The sequence below is a fragment of the Siphateles boraxobius genome, unplaced genomic scaffold (genome assembly GCF_051911475.1).
Source record: "Siphateles boraxobius isolate OS27281-9 unplaced genomic scaffold, OSU_SipBor_1 8, whole genome shotgun sequence".
Classification (NCBI taxonomy): Eukaryota; Metazoa; Chordata; class Actinopteri; order Cypriniformes; family Leuciscidae; genus Siphateles; species Siphateles boraxobius.
The window spans coordinates 11,183,511-11,201,626 of NW_027509208.1; the positions used below are offsets into that span (position 1 = coordinate 11,183,511).

At 37.4% G+C, this 18,116-nt stretch overlaps 1 protein-coding gene across 2 annotated transcripts in view; it reads right to left on the minus strand.

Annotated features, from left to right (window-relative positions):
• fryl (furry homolog, like) overlaps positions 1-18,116 on the minus strand; it is a 118,646-nt gene that overhangs the window by 91,803 nt on the left and 8,727 nt on the right. For both annotated transcript variants that reach the window (XM_077220697.1, XM_077220696.1), the window contains exon 2: positions 4,658-4,733. The gene's annotated coding sequence lies outside the window, so the exon portion shown is untranslated. The remainder of the gene's footprint in view (positions 1-4,657; positions 4,734-18,116) is intronic.

An 18,116-nucleotide genomic window follows, 5' to 3' on the forward strand; every position in this document is an offset into this window, starting at 1 on the left:
TCGGCTACAGGTTGATGCGCGCTTCTCTATGGTAACATTATACACTGATGAATGAGCGCTGCTTTTAAATAAACATTTCTTTACAACAAAATTGATTTGACACAATTTGATTTACTAAATGGCATAAACAGACTTTACTCCCTTGAAACTTAAACTGGAATGTCACTGTTTCTGTCAGTGCGACTTCCCGAACAGGCGAACACGCACGCGCGCGCACGCACACATCACTTTTGGAGTAAAAATTTAAATTGCAGATGCAGTGCACCGCGATGCATCGCGATATCGAATTGAACTGAATCGATGACATGATAATCGTAATCGAACTGAACCGTGAGACCAGTGTAGGTTCACACCCCTAATAAAATGCATTAAAAAAATGGCAGATGAGTAGGGCTGCCCTCGACTAAAGATTTTTCTAGTTGACTAATAGTCGTTCATTTACGCAATTAGTCGACTAAATGCACATGTATATTAATAAGCCAAATCATAACAATGAGCCTTTAATTGCCTATAAATAGCCTAATCAAAGTTCAAGCACACGCATCAAGCTTGCCACAGCGCACCGGCAAAAGTATTGATTATGAATGTGTTGTGAAAAAACAGCAAATTATTAAAATTTTAATAATTTATAGATAAACTAGTGTTTTCGGTTGCAGTGATGAAGTTGATGATGCTGACTCATCATCTCCGCAGTAGTGCACGCACCTATTTGCACATTCCATAACATATTCTGTGAATATTTGTTTTCCATTTGAATCGGTTCATTTAAAATAGGGCTGGACCCGAATATTCGTATATTCGTTCAGTGGGTTGGTATTCCAGTTGAAAATGTGACATTCGAATATTCGTTTCTTTTTTGTTGTTTTTTACACCTGGCACCCCCCTCGAAACGGTTCTCATTAGCGCTTGAATATGTTTTACACTATAAAATCTGGTGAAATATAATACTTAACATATAACTTCGTTATAGCTACTTAATACATATATTTGCTTCTTCTTGGACTACTAAAAGTGTTCCTGCAACAGGAGTATTCTCTGGCTAGAGCGCAGAACAGCGGAGTTTGTATGGACAGAAGTGCATGCCTGAGCTTGTATTTTGGGTTAAGCTGCGTTGCTTTGACATTGTGGAAAATAGAATAATAGAAACAAAATGTTATCAATCTAAATTAATCTACTGCGAAATATAGGAGTAATTTCGTTTTCATTTAAATTTCATTTTTATTTATTTAAAGTCCCTGTAAAGGCAATTTAAAAAAAAAATTCTAAACACATTATAAATCTTAGAAATGTATTGCTTAAACACATTACAAAGACTGTGAACTGTGAAGTACTGAATTGTGGAGTTAGACCGTTAAACAGTTTTTCACCATTGATATTTTACAGATTTTTTGGGCGGGGCTAAAAGGGTACTCGATGACGCACTGGTGTGCCTGAGCTCCTGGCCCTGCCCCTACCTAATGACGTACTGGAGCCCCTGAGGCTGGCCGCTCCCCTAACAATATAAATAGAGCACATTTGCATCAGTTTGCCGCTCAATCGCGAGTTACTGTCCGTATTATTAGTTACTACAGCTTACAGTTTGCTAGTTAGCTATGTCTTCGTCACAGAAATGCGTACTGCCTGGATGCGATCACGTACAAAACAGATCGGTGTCCTTTTTTAAATTTCCTAAATACGATCACATCAAGAAGAGGTGGATTAATTTTGTGAAGAGCCACCTTGATGGAGAGCTGAGGATCACCACCAAAACCCGCCTCTGTAGTGATCATTTTACACGGGATAGTTTTATAAACTTTCGTCGGAGACAACTGGGATTCACTGATAATCCGCTGTTGTGTTACTGGTGAATGGGGCCGAACGACTATCTCCCGGCCTCGGCCTTCATCCTGTCGCGCCGACAACTGGTGGCATCATCGGCAGTGCGTGCCCACCAATGAGTGTAAGTTGCCTTGTGCGCTTATGTTATAATTAACCTAATAAGCTGCTAGGAGCATCCATTCCGGCTGTAGCGGGTGACAGTTGATTGTGGCGACGGCAGCTTTACCACGAGTGGGCGTGGTTTCAGCGCAGCCAGCAGACACGCCCCCAGCGTTTGAAAGCAGAGACTACTGCTCATTTTTTCAAGATTTTGATAGCTTATTTTATGTACTTGCCGGCATTTTTTATCATTCAAATTTGGCTGGGTGTCTAATAACACATTTTTCTGTGATATGACAAACTCAGAACACATACTTCATTTTGATTTGACAGGGACTTTAAATTTAGTTATTTATTTATTTAAATCTACCCTACTTTGTCAGTGAGAAAAATATTGTAAGACTACCTATTGCTTAAGTTAAAACACCTGTGTGTGTGTGTGTGTTTTATATCACTAGTGCAGTGTCCATTCTTGGAGCATATAAGCTCTGCTCGCGTGAGGCGCGCCGCTTCTTTATTTAAATCTACCCTACCTTGTCAGTAATTTGTTAGTGAGAAAAATATTAGACTACCTTATTAAAAATATTGCTTAAGTAAACAGACCTGTTTGTGTGTGTGTGTGTGTTTTTTATATCACTAGTGCAGTGTCTGTTCTCGGAGCATATAAGCTCTGCTCGCGTGAGGCGCGTCGCTTCCAGCTCGCGCTATTCTGTAGTTTATTAAAAGTTTATTAATTCTGAACGTGTCGCGTGACACTGCACTCCCTTGTGAAGTCGTTTGGATGAATGGTTCTCGAAATAATCAAAATGCAAACGGACAGACAGACACATGCACATTTGCACACACGCGCAAGGTCTCTCGCTCTCTCCCTCTGTCGTGCACTCGCTACACGGTTTGGAGCTCGCGAGCTCTAGATTCCGGGAGATTTGAACTAATTTGCGGGCATCAGGGAGCCGCTATCAATATGCAGGAGACTCCCGGAACTTCCGGGAGACTTGGCATGACTGAGACATATAGAGATTCCGAAGCTTCGAATATTCGATGTTCATTACTACCGAAGCTTCGAGGCTCAAAAAATGGTATTCGGACAACCCTTATTTAAAAATAGAAATTTCAAGATTTCGATAGATGTATTTCTCATGTCTGTGAGGAAAGTTCACATTTAGTAAGACCAAAAATGACGGAGTGCAGTAAGAGCACTAACAAGTTCCACACTCCGTGCAATCAATTGAGTATGCGCCAAATAATAGCCCACATTTATATAGGTTACCATTAAAGCAAGAAGCCATGTAAAGTTGCTACTACTAACATGTTTAAAATGATAAGCCATATTTGAGGTCGATGTTTTCCTGCTTTCTGACAACACTCAAACGGTATTTTTGTTTTCAAACAATTTTTGTATTCGCTATGGTGTTTATCAAACCAAGCACAGACACAAAAGAGTCAATTCCAGATTATTCCTCTGCCATTTACTGTTTCAGCGCCACCAAGCCGTAGGTTTATGTAACAGCAGTATTCTGGGCATGTGACCAAAAGCGCAAATCTTATTGGTTGTCCAGATTTCTTCCCAGTGCAATGTAATAGAGATTAGAACACCTTTAAAATCTGTTGCATTAACAGTATGTGAATGTTTGTGTCAGTCTGAGCAGATGCATTAACCCCCTGGGGTCGACTATCGCGCCAAAATACTCTTGTGTATACTCACAATAAAAACTAGTGCTGTGCTTTTTGTCAAATAAAGAAAAATAAACATGATGCGAGTTTTGCCTTCTCTCTGTCAATGAAGTCCATTCTGAAATGCGTCCAAAAATTAACTGTAACTCAGCGAATACTTGTCACACAGGCACAAGAGATTTTTCTTTATGAAGCTGGAATTATTTTCTTTTAAATGAAGTAATTTATATAAAAAACAAATATTCTCAGTTTATGTAATTGTATGAAAAGCGAGAGAGGTCAGTATTTTTCTTATCAGCTCATTATAGCTCATTAAGTGTTAACAGCTGTTCATTCTAATTAATTGTTATCGCACCAATTTTTGCACAGAACTCTCATCTTGGTATGAACAGGCTTTTGACTGGTCACTTGACATTTAACCATTTATTAAAACTTGCAATCCCCCAACTACATGGCCAGTTCCCTGGCCTTACAGAAAGGCTCAATGATAAAAAGCTGGAGAGGGATGCAACTCCAGCCCATGGGTTTTCACTACCTGGGGTCAAACCTGCGAACCTTTATGTCAAGGAACCAAAACCTCAACCTCCAAGCTATGACCACCAGCTCTCGAGCCAATGACTCACATTTGACTAATGATGACCGCAGAAACATTGCACTGTGGCTAGCATTCTTTGATTATTCAGACTTCCCAATGGAATTTTTTCCTGCTCTTAACAGCGAGACCATCTGCACAGACTCAAGATTATTGTGTTTTTTGATGAAGCAATCCATAAAGTAGTATGATGTAACAGATACACTGCAATTTTGACTTTAGTCAACATGATTCTGCTCAAGCCACCGTCTGCAAAAACTCCAAGCATGTAACCATCCGCATATTCTGTTTCAAACGCTGCTGTTGAATCATGTACTTTGACATAAGTTATGAGATATTGATATGGATTCAGGCTTAATCTTATTTATAGTTTTGGAACTATTGTGAAAGACCAACTTAATAGCACCCCAAGTTCACAATATAGCCAATACAGTGGTAGACACAAAACCAGAAGAAAAGGTGTGGCAGACATACCCGAGGGCCATAGAGCTTAGGGAGGGAGGGTTGTGTCAAAGTGAGTGGTGGGACAGCAAGGTCGGGTCACGTCAATCTGAGGGGAAAAAAAATATGCATGTGTTCATGAGGCAGCAAATGAGTAGGTAAAATATTCAACCAGCATAAAAGGTATCAGAAAGAAACCCACTTGCTCAAATGTCTACATGACAATTACAGTACAGCAATCTTAGACGTGTGAAAATTGAAGTTGCATTCCTGTCTTTTCCTCTCAAACATTTAAAATGTGTGCTTGAGGGCGATGGGCCGCTCAAATCAGATCATGGCGGCATCTGACTAAACCTGAGCCATGATTGCAGGACTCTTCCTAGGTGGTAAGCTTTAGTTTATCTACCGCCATCCCTCCCTCCACCCATTCATTCATCCATTCCTCCAAACGGCGGTTACGTAAACTCTATTGCACACTACTCCCTACACACTAGCGCAGAAAGGTTTGCCACAGCTAAAGAAAACACATATGGGCTGCCAAAGACTTATTTATAGGAGTGTTAAGTGTTAGGCAGACTACCTGTGTCTCATTAGCTATAATTACTACTCAGGACTCTTGCTGCGCTCAATGACACTGCGGCTCAATCAAAGGGGCGGATAAATGAGCGTAATTTACACTGCACATCAAAAGAGCCAAACACGGACCACACAGCAAACCCAAGACAAACAACTTGTGCTTTTCCTCTCAGTCTGTCTTTTAAATCCTATTATGCGTTAGTGAAATTATCTTGTGGAGAATCTATGCACACACTCACACATATACATAGGGCTGGGTATCGTAACAAAATTTTCGATACCAATACCAATACCGATACCTTGACTTCGATACCGGTTCCTGAACGATACTTTTTTCGAAACCAATTTTATTGAAGTTTTAACAATATAACATTACCTAATTTTTATTTTTATTTTTTCAGTTTGTTGACTTTTTACATTCATATTTTGAGTCTGTAAAAAAGCACCAATGCTAAAGTTTTCTATGTTTCCTAATAATTTAACGACATGTATTCTTTACTTCAATGAGCTCATTGTTTCTCACTTAACTTAATGCATTGTTTAACATTGAAACTGAATGAAAATTAATTGAAATGCATTACACACAGTCACCTCTGATAACAGATCACCCTAAATTGTAATTTAGACGCATGCATTTTCTGTAAAGCTGCTTTGAAACGATATGTATTGTGAAAAATGCTATTCAAATAAATGTGAATTGAATTAAATATAGGCTACTGGATTGCGGGATATATGCCTCGCGCTCAGCACACATGAAGGTTGCGCAAAGCACTGGCAAAAGTAGCCTAATGATTATGGATGTGTCGGGAAACAATAGCAAGGAGATATTTTAATTGTTTATTAATGAACAAGTGTTTACTGAGTGTGTTGGCTGCAAAGATGATTATGGCGATGCTGACTCGTCATTCCTGCAGTAACGTTAGTGAACGCGCGCGCGCGCCTATGGATTAGGTAATCAAACTATTTATTTCTAATTGTTTCGTTTAAAAGTAGACATATTTTGACCGTATATAGGACTATTTCTCATGCCTTTGAGGCAAGTATCCTATACGCTGAGTTTCGGTTCATTTGTGACGCGCTCCAGTTCTTGCAGTCGAAGACGGATCAACTTTCTACTCTCAAGTACCCTATATTCTGTGCGCTTTTAAGTGCCTTATCAGATTTACCGTGTTGCCAGTCTTGGCAGCAATTATCTTGTCGAAAATATTGCATTGCGTGCTTCTAGCATAGGTAGGTACACTTTTGATCATTTCCACATATTTTCGATCTATCTGGGTTGGGACGCTTACACACACACACACACACACACACACACACACACACACACACGACGAGCCAAGTCTCTGGGCAGCCGCGTAAACTAGTGTTTTTCCGCCACAGCCAATCATGCTGCATGCTTATTGTTCCACTGACGTTGACGAGATTAACCACTTAGGTACCGAAACTTGGTACCGAAAAACAAGACATGTTTTGATACTCGGTAGTATCGAGGCAATTCGGTCGGTACCTAAAAAGTACCGAACTCGGTACCCAGCCCTACATATACATGGGTCAAAGACGCGACATCACCATTTTGGTGTCCGCATCAAATTAAATGGATTAATTTTATATACATAAAAAAACATGTTAAATGTGAGTAAATTGTATATTTTATTATTTAAAAAAAAAATTTAAATAAAATTTCATAAAAGAACTTTGATTTTACCATTACATCTTTAAATAAACATATATGACATATACAAATATACATTTGTGTTCTTGGCATTTTCAAATAAGTGTTGGCTGTGTTGTATTAAAAGGACTATGTCGTCTTATTTTTCTAAGTATTTTGTTTTTCCAAAAATGCAGTTTGTAAGAGATCATTTAGTGTAACACGATCAAGAAGCCATTCTGAAATCATATAAAAAGCAGATAGGCTAGTCATTCGACAGTCTGTGACATCATTAAATGGCACACTGAAGAGTAAAGGTGACGATACACAGGGCAACTTTTTGAGCAATGTTGATGGGCAATGTTGCCGTCAACGGGCAACCAGATGAGACACAGGGCACACAACCGATCTAAATTATCCAGATAGAAATATATTGCCCATTTTCAATGGGAAAGTGCCCAAGCAACAATCGCTCCGCAAGATTGCCCAGCAGCATTGCTCAAAAAGTTGCCCTGTGTATCATCACCTTAAGACCATGTGGTGTTGCAGAAAAGTTCATTGCTCTTAAATATTTGACAATTCCACCTTTTCATGGTTAAAGTAAAACAAAAATGCATGTCATTCAGTGAAATTATGAAAAATTATGTTGTGAATAATTGTGTTTAACTTTAATAGTCATGCTCACAGTTTGATATAGGTGGCCAGTTGATGGCCTGCAATAGAAGTTGTCATTCAGAGTAAGGTTTTTGTCATTCAGTATAATGCAAATTCTGTTACGCCAAAGTGTCATCCATTAGACTAAATGACAGTATCAATGTATAAATTAGTGATCGACCGATATTGATTTTTTATAACCGATACCGATACAGATTATATGCATGTGTATGTGCCCGATAACCGATATGCAGAACCGATATTTATTTACTGTTATACTTCTGTTTTTGGCACAATTATTACAACACAAATGAACTGAACAAACCATTTTATTTATAACAATCACTCCCTCCTTGCATACAAAAAAAAAAACCTTTATATTTATACACAAATAAATGGAGGGGTCTGAGTCCAAAAAATAAAGTGCACTGTTACTAAGTGTCTTTGTTTAAAAATAAAAGCTTTGATGAGGTAAAAAATAAAGCACAAAAACTATTCTAACATATTTGGATATGTTTATTTGTTTTCATAAATGGTAAACTAATCAAATTACAATAAAAACATTTATATTATTACATTATATAATTTATATCTAAACTATACATATCATTTATAAGCATCAGCAGCAACAATGTTAACAATAGGCAAAATAAATGTTAAAAGTCTAATGTTTTCATATGGAAAAAATAATTGACTGGGGAGTCCTATCACCTTTGCAGAAATGCAATTCATTTTAAACAGTTTTAGAAGGTTTATGTGCCGTTTAATAGGTTTAAACTAAGAGTGAGGAATAATTCACTGGGTAATATTAATTCACTGCATAATATTAGCTGGAATAGCCTATAACATCAGGAAAGTAACAAACAAAACAGCATATACATCATTGCATTTTCCAACTAGTATGTTATTAATTATTATTAATATTTTTGTCGGTCTAGATCATGAAATGCTTTATGACAAAGTGCTGTTTATCTATGCATTTACACATAACTATAACATTAGGCTATACGTTACTCAACCGCGATCGCGCGTGCAGATAATAAATAATTAATTTCCACAAAGCGGTATATTTAGATGTGTATTAGCGAAATAATTGCTATGTAGTAAATGATAATATAATCTAGGGTGTTTAAACAAGATAATCTTGTCAAAAGTTTCATTCAGTGGCCGTGCTTGATGAGCATTCCTGATCATCAACCCAGTGAGTGCTCAGCAATATGAACGAACTTTTTTTTCGAGACTAATGGTGAGCAAATACAACAGATAGAGAATTAAATTCAGCGCTTTTATTTTCAACATGCACTCATTCATGTCTGTTTTATTTAATTCATGTAAAGTTACGTCTTTATTGGGGAAGGACATGACGGATTACGCTACGTGGCTCAATGAGTTCGTCTCAATTTTTTAGAACCAAGCTGCATAAATAAACTATATCAGGCATTTATGTCTCAAATCTCATTTCTGCATGCATGTCTGTTATGTTAAATAAAGTTGAATAATTAAAGCAAAGCAACTAGAACATATACTTTACCTGTGCACAGAGTTGTTATTGACTGATCTCCTCAGACGCGGGCTGCAATGGCGGAATTCTCAAAACGGCCACAAGATGGTGCCGTTTATCGGAAAATCCGATATTACAAAACCGATTCCCGATTATGGGAAAATGCTTAAATATCGGGAAAAATATCGGTAAACCGATACATCGGTCGATCACTAGTATAAATAACAATTTTAGCATCTTATTTATATTACAGATAAATGAGGAATGTTTAGCACTGACAAATATGTTAAACTGAATAAATAATATTTTGATGCATTTGTGTATCATTTATTCAACTGTTATTGATCCATTTTGGATGCCCATGAACAGAAGAGAGAGTTAAAAGAGACTGTAAAATGCCAAAAAGTAAATGTAGCCAGGGTGGCACTTTTAAAACACATTTACACCAAGAACAACAACTATAAAGATAACTATAATGGTAACTATATTAGCGTCCACACCAATGAATGATAACACTGCTTATTCTAAGCATGTACTGCAGTTTTGTCTGCTACTTTAACTCTTCGGGGTCGCCGATCACGCCGGCGTGATCAAGTTACATGACCAGTTTAAGACGTCGAAGCATAAAAACAAAGTCACGGTGAGCGCTGCCGTCCACTTCTGTCGAAAGTGCTGGCTTGAAATTCTATTTTACTTTTTGTTTTGTGTTGATAGACCAAGTAAAAACGGAGATATGATCATTTAAACTTTATATAAAAAAATACTGACGCGTTCGTTAAAGAACGCCAGATGGGATGCGACAGCCGTTGCATTTATTCTAATAAATTCGTCGGTTTTTGTCATAAAACAAAACGGAGAAAAATGTGTGAATCTGCTGACTCTGCTATTCAGGCTGCACATTTTAGGGAATGGAGGAGGAGCCAACTGAGCTAAGACGCAAAATTGAAAGGCAGAGGATTTACGGAGTTGATAAAGAGAGACATATATACGTTATATATAGAGAGAGAGATTATTGCTAGTTTTTGGAAGAGTTTGAGTAGATTTTGAGAGTAGTTTAGGAGTAGTGTAGATAGTTTAGGTAGTTTAGGAGTAGTTTAGGAGTAGATTTAGATAAACTGTTTTGAGGAGAGGCACAGATAAAAAATAAAAATAAAAAAACACCTGATATTTGTTGTAAATACTTGTATGTATAGTTTGATTTTGTGTTCATTTTACCTTTTGTATGGTATATTTGCACTATTGAGGAACCCCTCTTACTCAAGGAATGAAATCCCTGTAATGTAGCTATCTGTGTAATTGTACATGAAGTGTTTTGAAGAGTTTCTAAGCAAAAAAGAAAAGAAAAAACGCCTATTGCCACACCTGCTTTTTGCTGCATATAGTTTAATTTTATCTCAATTTTATATTTTTTATGTTGTATTTGTACTATTTGGGAACTCTCTTACTCTGGGAATGCAAGGCCTTAAATATAGCTCTCTGAATAATTGTGTGCACAACATTTTTTAAAAAGTGGCTGAGCTAAAAAGAAAGAAAAAAAGCCTATGCTACACCCGCTTTTTTTTGTAAATCATATTTTTTTTTATATATAGCTTGATTATATCTGAATTGTACCTGTATATGTTGACATTTACAACTTGTGTTTACATTTTAAACCTTTTAAAATGCTTCACTGAGCATGTTTGTGTTTTTTGTAGTAGAAAAGCTATAATTTTTCTATTCGGATTTTGTTTTTTTTGTGTGATTTTGGGTCCAGTATGTTGATAGAGTACATCAAAGTGAAAAACTAATTGTCTGATCATATAGGTGATGTTGTGCTGAAAAAAATTATACCAAACATTGGTATGGTAAACATTTGTTTATGTTGCAAAATGTAAAAAAAATACAAGTACTCAAAAACGGCCAAAATAGCCCAAGACTCCGAAGGGTTAAATGCCATATCTCTTTAAAGCAAAATGGGTTCTGATTGGCTGTCAATGTTTTTATAATTCATTAGCTGGGGAGAGAAAAAAAATTTGCTCTGAAAGTGATTCCACATTTGATTTGATTGCGATTCCACAATTTCTCTCTGCCGTTATAGTTGTGGTGTGAATTCAACTATTCTTTTAAATTTAGAATGATTTTTAGAACTACATCTTTATCATTATCATTGTAGTTATCATACTTGGTGTGAACAAGGAAAAGAGAAAGGTATTCAGGATTGCGATTGTCAGAATAATAGCTTACCAATATTTCTGAACATAGAGTTCCCCCTAACTACGGTATGTCACCGTATGTAAAAGGTAAACAATATACTTATTCTGACCTATAATTATTAAAATATATAATAATATGTGATCATACAAAATTGTATTATATTTTAAATGATTTTTACTTGCATACAAAAACTTCTTGTTGACAAATGGGTAGACCTAGTTGTTTGATGGATATTAGCCAAGTATAAAGATTTAAAAAGCTACAACTAATTAGTATTAGGGCTGCAATGTAAACCTTAAATAGAGTATTTCAATGTCATCAAATGATTCAGGTTTTAAATATGCCTAATAAGATTTTTTGATACATATATTTTCAACTGAATTAATATTGTTCAACTGAATTAAATTTTAGTGGTTTTTTTTATGCTTGAAACCCCCTTTACATCTTTGACCCACATGCAGTATCAGCCGATAATCGCATTCTAGGACTCAATCCGTAGTAACTAAATTTGGCCGTTCTCACAAACCGTTCGCAATTTGTTGACGTAAAATGTTGCTGCCGACGTGCAAGTAAACTAGGGCTGTAATCTCCCAGTCGACTAGTCGATTTATTGGTCGATACATTCTGGCTCGACCAAAATTGATTGGTACATTTTTTGCAGTGTTAATTTCATCAGGTGGAAAGCACTAATTGCTAATGGGGGAGTTTTTCAGAGCACCCCTGTTTCACAGGTAATAGTCTGTCTTCAGAACACCCCCCTTGTTTTCACTTTTTTTGGATTAGCCCAACCAACTGGAGACAGATTGAAGAAAGTACTAGAAGGCTTTGGTCTGTTTGCTGATCAAAATAAACATGATCAAAATCTGTTTTATTTCAAATTTTAACCATGTACTTGATGGGTTTTTTTTAGCCATCACCACTTAAAATGATTAGGTATACCACTTGAAATTCTGGGGTATATGTGTCTGTTTTGCGGGAAAAAAAGGACACATATCTGTCACATATCACAGACACAGACACGTATGTGTCTGTTTTGCAAAAAAAAAACTAGACTAGAAACTAGAAAGACTAGAAACAAATAGAAAAACACAACTAGCCCTTTGCAGGTTCCCTATTAGCATTGGGTTTAAATCCAAAATATTGCCAAATAGGCACCTTTACATTTCGCTTTGAAACCATATTCTTCCGCCATCATCTTGTCAGTCTTGTGAACAATGAAATTTGAATTCTGCTGCAACTCTCGTTCAGCACACGCTGCATTGAGCAGACACGTTCAGTTTGTATTGTAGTGTCTATTCTCTAACTGAACTAAATGATTTTTATTACTAGGCTATAAAAAATAAAAATGACGATGAGGGCGGTGCAGCAGTGGGCAAGTGATGTAACCGGTGTTGTGGCTGAACACCGAAAACACCGACTATCGCAGCAAGCCTAATCTGAATAATCAATTAGGCCTACTCATTTATATTACAGCAGGGAACTACACTAACCTTTTCCACTGGTGGCACTTGCACTACTAACTTTTTCAGTTACTAGCGCAAAATATGATTTGGTCGCACAAATTATTTATAGTAAGCCGCTCTGGATAATAATGAACAATAATGAAACTGTATTGCATACAGATGTGCTTTTTATTTTACTTGCCATGTTTTAAACCACATGCCGCCTTGTTTTTGTTTTCTTTAACATTGGTTGGGATAGATTTACTGCAATAGAAAATACTGTACACAATAAAGAGCAAAATGGATTTCAACATGCTATGGTTTGCACAGATGGGCAGACTCGTGAACTCGTAAGTAGTGATGCACCGATGTGAAAATTGTGGCCGATACCGATAACCGATATTAATATTGCTGTTATGGTCGATATCTCTGTATAGAAAACAAATTTACTGATAATCAAATAAAGAGATATTTTTAAAAACACTTTTGTTTTCTTTTTTTTACTTTAGAAATGACTGATATTGGGCACCTTTACCTGTGTGCAAAATATGTCACACATAGGACACGCATGCATTATATTGCATTGCATATAATGTGTGCTGGTCAACTTGTCTAAAATTAAGAAACCCCTAGAAAAGAGTAAAAAAAAAAATGTGTTGTATTTATTATTCTAATATCCAGGGAAAACGGCTTCTATTTGTGACGTGCTGTCTTTGCGTTTGAACATTGCACATTTTAAACAGGACACTCATTAGCTGAATAAATGTTAGCCAATACAAACATATTTATAGAAAACAGTTGACAATGAATAGAAAAAAGTCCAATAATAGCATAACAAATCACTTATTATAAAAATAATATCAAGTATAAGTTAAATGAATCCGACATAGGCCTATAATGAGGGCTGTATTAGCAGTAAAACGGCCGTCATTTAACGAATTTTAAAAACACGGATGGATAATACAAAATGCTTTCTGACATTTTGACAGAAAAAAAACAAGCAAGAACAAAATTTAAACTATAGCCAATTTTCATTTTACAATTATCTTCTCTCTCTCTGTGTGCGCGCGTCCGTGTTTCTGAGAGAGAGAGCTCGCGCAGCACTGATACAATGGTACGTTTTAATCTAAGTAACGGTCGCGGGGCTGAAGCCAACTTGATGTGTTGAATGCTCAGAGCACGTTATAAAACGTATTCTTAAAATACACATTTCTGTTTTAATAAATGCTCATAATAAAGCATAGCATATTGCCTAAAAACATAGGTACAAAAATAATCAGTGATACATTTGCGACCCATTAAAAATTAGGGTCGCAATGGCATTTCAAAAGGTCGCAGTGTAGTTCCCTGTACAGTACTTGCTAAAGCAGATGATCAGAGAAAGCAGGCTACAGTAGCAACTGTCAGCCAAGTATAATGACACATACACACATTCACAACCGATCTTCCTCTTCTAAGGCCACACGCAAGATACAAATAGTTCATCTAACTTCCCGTTACACCCAAACAAAAAAAAGTACTAGACACTCACCAAGCTTCACCTTCAAAAACCCCCCCAAAAAAACACCCTATATATAAATTTTCAAAACGCTTCATACCCGAGACCCCCAAATATTTTCACACATAATAAGCATTCACGTCTCTCACTTACATTTACATACAATATTTCATTAAGTCATTAAGACACAGTCTTTATGAGTAATAACAACCCCAAAAGAACACAGACAAAAAGAGCTACTTTCCCAGGACAAGGAGGGGCTTGTTTTCTTTGGCAAAGCCAAGGGCCAGAGCCTGAAGCCAAGCAGTAACAGAGGAAAAAGTGTCCAGAGCAGAGTTAACATGAAGAAAAAACACAAATACAAACACACCACAGAACAACAGTGTAGGACATCGATCAAACGTCTAACGATACAATGCATTGATGCCACAAGTAAAGAATTGATATGAGGTACCTTTATTTTCACACATTCTCATGTAATGCCCGTTTACGCATTTCCACCAAAGCACACATTTCCATTTACTCACCATACTGTCTACCTGTGTGTCAGATTGCGAATGAGATGCAGCAAAAAAAAGATTGTAGCAGCGTTAAAAAAGAACGCAGAAAACTTTGTGCCTGCTGTCGGACATGAATTGTGGGTTTGGAAACATCTTGTATTTGCGATAGAACCTATATAGAACCAAAGAAACCTCATTAATCTCGTTATTTGTGAACTTTGCCAGTACCAGCTGTAATACTCGGGAAATACTACAAACTTGTCAGCGCATCTGAAAAGGAAACATGGAATTGGGGAAAGTACTTTGGCTGACAAAAAACAGCCTCTGTCACATCACATGATGAACTTTTTCACCCAAAACGTGCAAACGATGAACATTGGCCCAAAACTATAAAAGAGCAACTAGTATTACGTCCGATCCCTCCAATAAAAATAACCCACACCTAAAAAGAATTATAATCATCCACACCTTTTGACTAGTAGACTGTTAGACTACCTACCACAATATAGTTGTTTCCTACAACCACAATATAGCCTACCAGTTTGGAAGGTGGTGCTTTTATTTCCTTTTTAAGTTTTGCGGTTCTCTTCCAAGTCCACACTTTGGTGACACAGTGTTGCATGGGCAGTTGGGTAGGCTAGTAGTCTGCCATGAAGACACAATAGGGATGGGCATTTTTTTAATTTGTTTCATTTCGAGGGGGGGGGGGGGGGGGGGGGTGGCGTCCATCATGGTGATCATAAAAATATTTGAATTAAAACATGGTTATAAAATTAATGTTGACAAATAAAAATATGATTAGAAAATATGTCTATGAAAATATGACAAGAAAAATAACACTGCTAGATTATCAAAAATGCATCAATGTAAAAGGAATAGCTGCATGAGGTGAAGATATCCTAGATACACAACATAATCGTTACTGTGGCAAGCAGGGCAGGGCCAAGAGCCATGTGAACAGAGCAAGGTCTCGTATCTCTTGAGATGAGACGAGAGAGGACCAGGCCTGGACCTCTCTCGTTATTCACTGTCATCACTCCTTATATCCATCCAGAGCTCCACAGTGAGATACAAGGCCTTTGTGGTGTGCAGGTGACGCTCATTAGCAATCGCTCCACCGGTCTTGCTCCGTTCTCATGGCTCTCAGCTCCACCCTGCTTGCCACAGTTACATTACAACTTGTATCTGCACAAAACTGAGTAAACGTACAAATTCACTCCCTGACAGTAGATGGCTCTAATTGAAAAACAGAAATACCCCAGTACACAAGCTGGTGCAGCACAACTTTTCTTCGTCTGTGTGACGAGAGTGTCAGAACCATAGAGAGACAGTATTTACATGCAATTCCTCTCCATAACAACTCCCTCTTATCGAGACTTTTGTAGTCGCTGTGGTGTTTGTCCAAATTCTTTGTGTTCAGACACCAAAGAGACCAGCAGCTGAACAAAAGTGCCTATCTCATTGGTCGGCCAGTTTTTAACGCGGCTCACGTCAAACAAAAAAATCGAACCAGAGGCGATTTTTTGTGTGTCTTTTATATTTATTTTGGGCGCTTTTGCCTTTTATTAGGATAGGACAGTAACTAGACAGGTAGTGATGTGGGAGAGAGAGAGGGGGGACGGGATCGGAAAAAGTCCACGAGCTGGGACTCGAACTTGGGTCTCCCGAAACACAACGGTGCTACATGTCGGCGCACTTGCCCACGAGGCTATAGGCGCCGACTTGAGGCGTTTCTTCAAAAATTACTCTTTTACACCTGATGTTTTTCGCGTCGTGCATACTCAAATTGGCGCCCTTTGTTTAGTCACGAGGCGTTAAATGCCGGTGATAAACACGTGCGATTTAGATAAACTTAAAATTCTACATATGGCACATTTTATTTTAATATTTTAGCAATATGTATATTTTAGTCAGATGAAGTTTAGTGGAGATTCACTCCTGACAGCAAAATGGAAATATTTCTTAACTTTCAAACATTTACAGATGGAGAATATACCTGTGAAATGCAACTTATGCACTGAGGAAAGCACATCTCAAAAGCCCCTTTCACACAGCGCTTTGATCCCGGGAAATTGCCAGGAAATTGGCAGAACACCTTCTGTGTGAACGCAAACACGACCCGGGATTGATGCCGGGATCAATGCCGGGTTGGGGACCTAGTAACATTGCCGTTTTTAGTCCCGGAAAGTGCGCTCCGCCGTTTGAACAAAAGCCGCAATCAATGCCTTGTCGTAATGATGGTGCTGAAGCCGGGATCGTTCGCCAGCGTGAAATGGCACGTAATGCGCTAGTTTATGATCGAATCAGAGAAAAAAATCCACAAGTGTGGTTTCTCGAGAGAGAAATTGCAGCTCATAAGCAAACTATAGACGCTGCTGAGACATCATATGTCATATCGATGTCACGTGTCTTTACAGGATTTTTACGGGTTGTGTGAGAACACACTCTCTGATTCTGGAAAATCACTGGCAGTGTGAATGAACCAAAGTCAAACGAACCCGGGTAAAATCCCAGGTCAGTTTATCCGTGTATTTTCCGGAATCTCTGTGTGAAATAAAAAAAATAAAAAATTCTAGCTGTCTATTGAGGGACAGAAAGCTCTCAGATTTTATCAAAAAGATCTTTATTTGTGTTCCGAAGATGAACTAAAGTCTCACGAGTTTGGAATGACATGAGGGCAAGTAATTAATGACAGAATTTTCATTTTTGGGTGAACTATCACTCCAATGCATTTATGCATGCAATTAATTCAAAAACCTTTACAGTTTTTTGGGGGGGGGTTTCCAATGATGACTGCATGTGGTGCAATAATGACAAGAGTTCAGCTGACTGATCTGGACAGCAGATCACTGCCTAGAGGGAAAAATCGATCTACACACACACAAGAATGAGGAAGAGCCGAGTCTCACAAATAAAAACAGGTCTATCTGTTTCCAAAGAGGTGACAGATCAGGAAGTATTGCTCAAGATATACACTGACAAAGTGTGACAAAACATGTGAGGTCAGACAGACAAATTTTAGACATTTACTTTTTTTTCTGAATCCAGTGAATAGTGGTGGGCACATTTTATTTATATTTCCACGCAGGGAACAATAGAAAGGCAGACCTATGGCTGTGCAATTTCGCAAATACAAAACTTTTTTTTTCTCAGGCAGAACCACAATCCACAATCTTATCACTATTTTAAGAATATTTTGCATTGCAAGTCACTGAGCAGTTCAGACAAAATAGTTTAAGCCTTATTTTTAATTTAAGCCTTTAAAATAAAAGAAAAAAGAATGATGACAGACCATTTAGATAAATAATATCATTAGGTAAAAGATCATAGATAGATTAGTTATGGTTATTATTTATTGGTAAATTAACCAAAGGATTAATCAACTATTCAGGAAAAAATCAATAGATTAACTGGAGAGAAAAATAAGTTCTATTTATTTTTCTATTTAAATCTATTTATTTTTCTAACCGCGGTTGA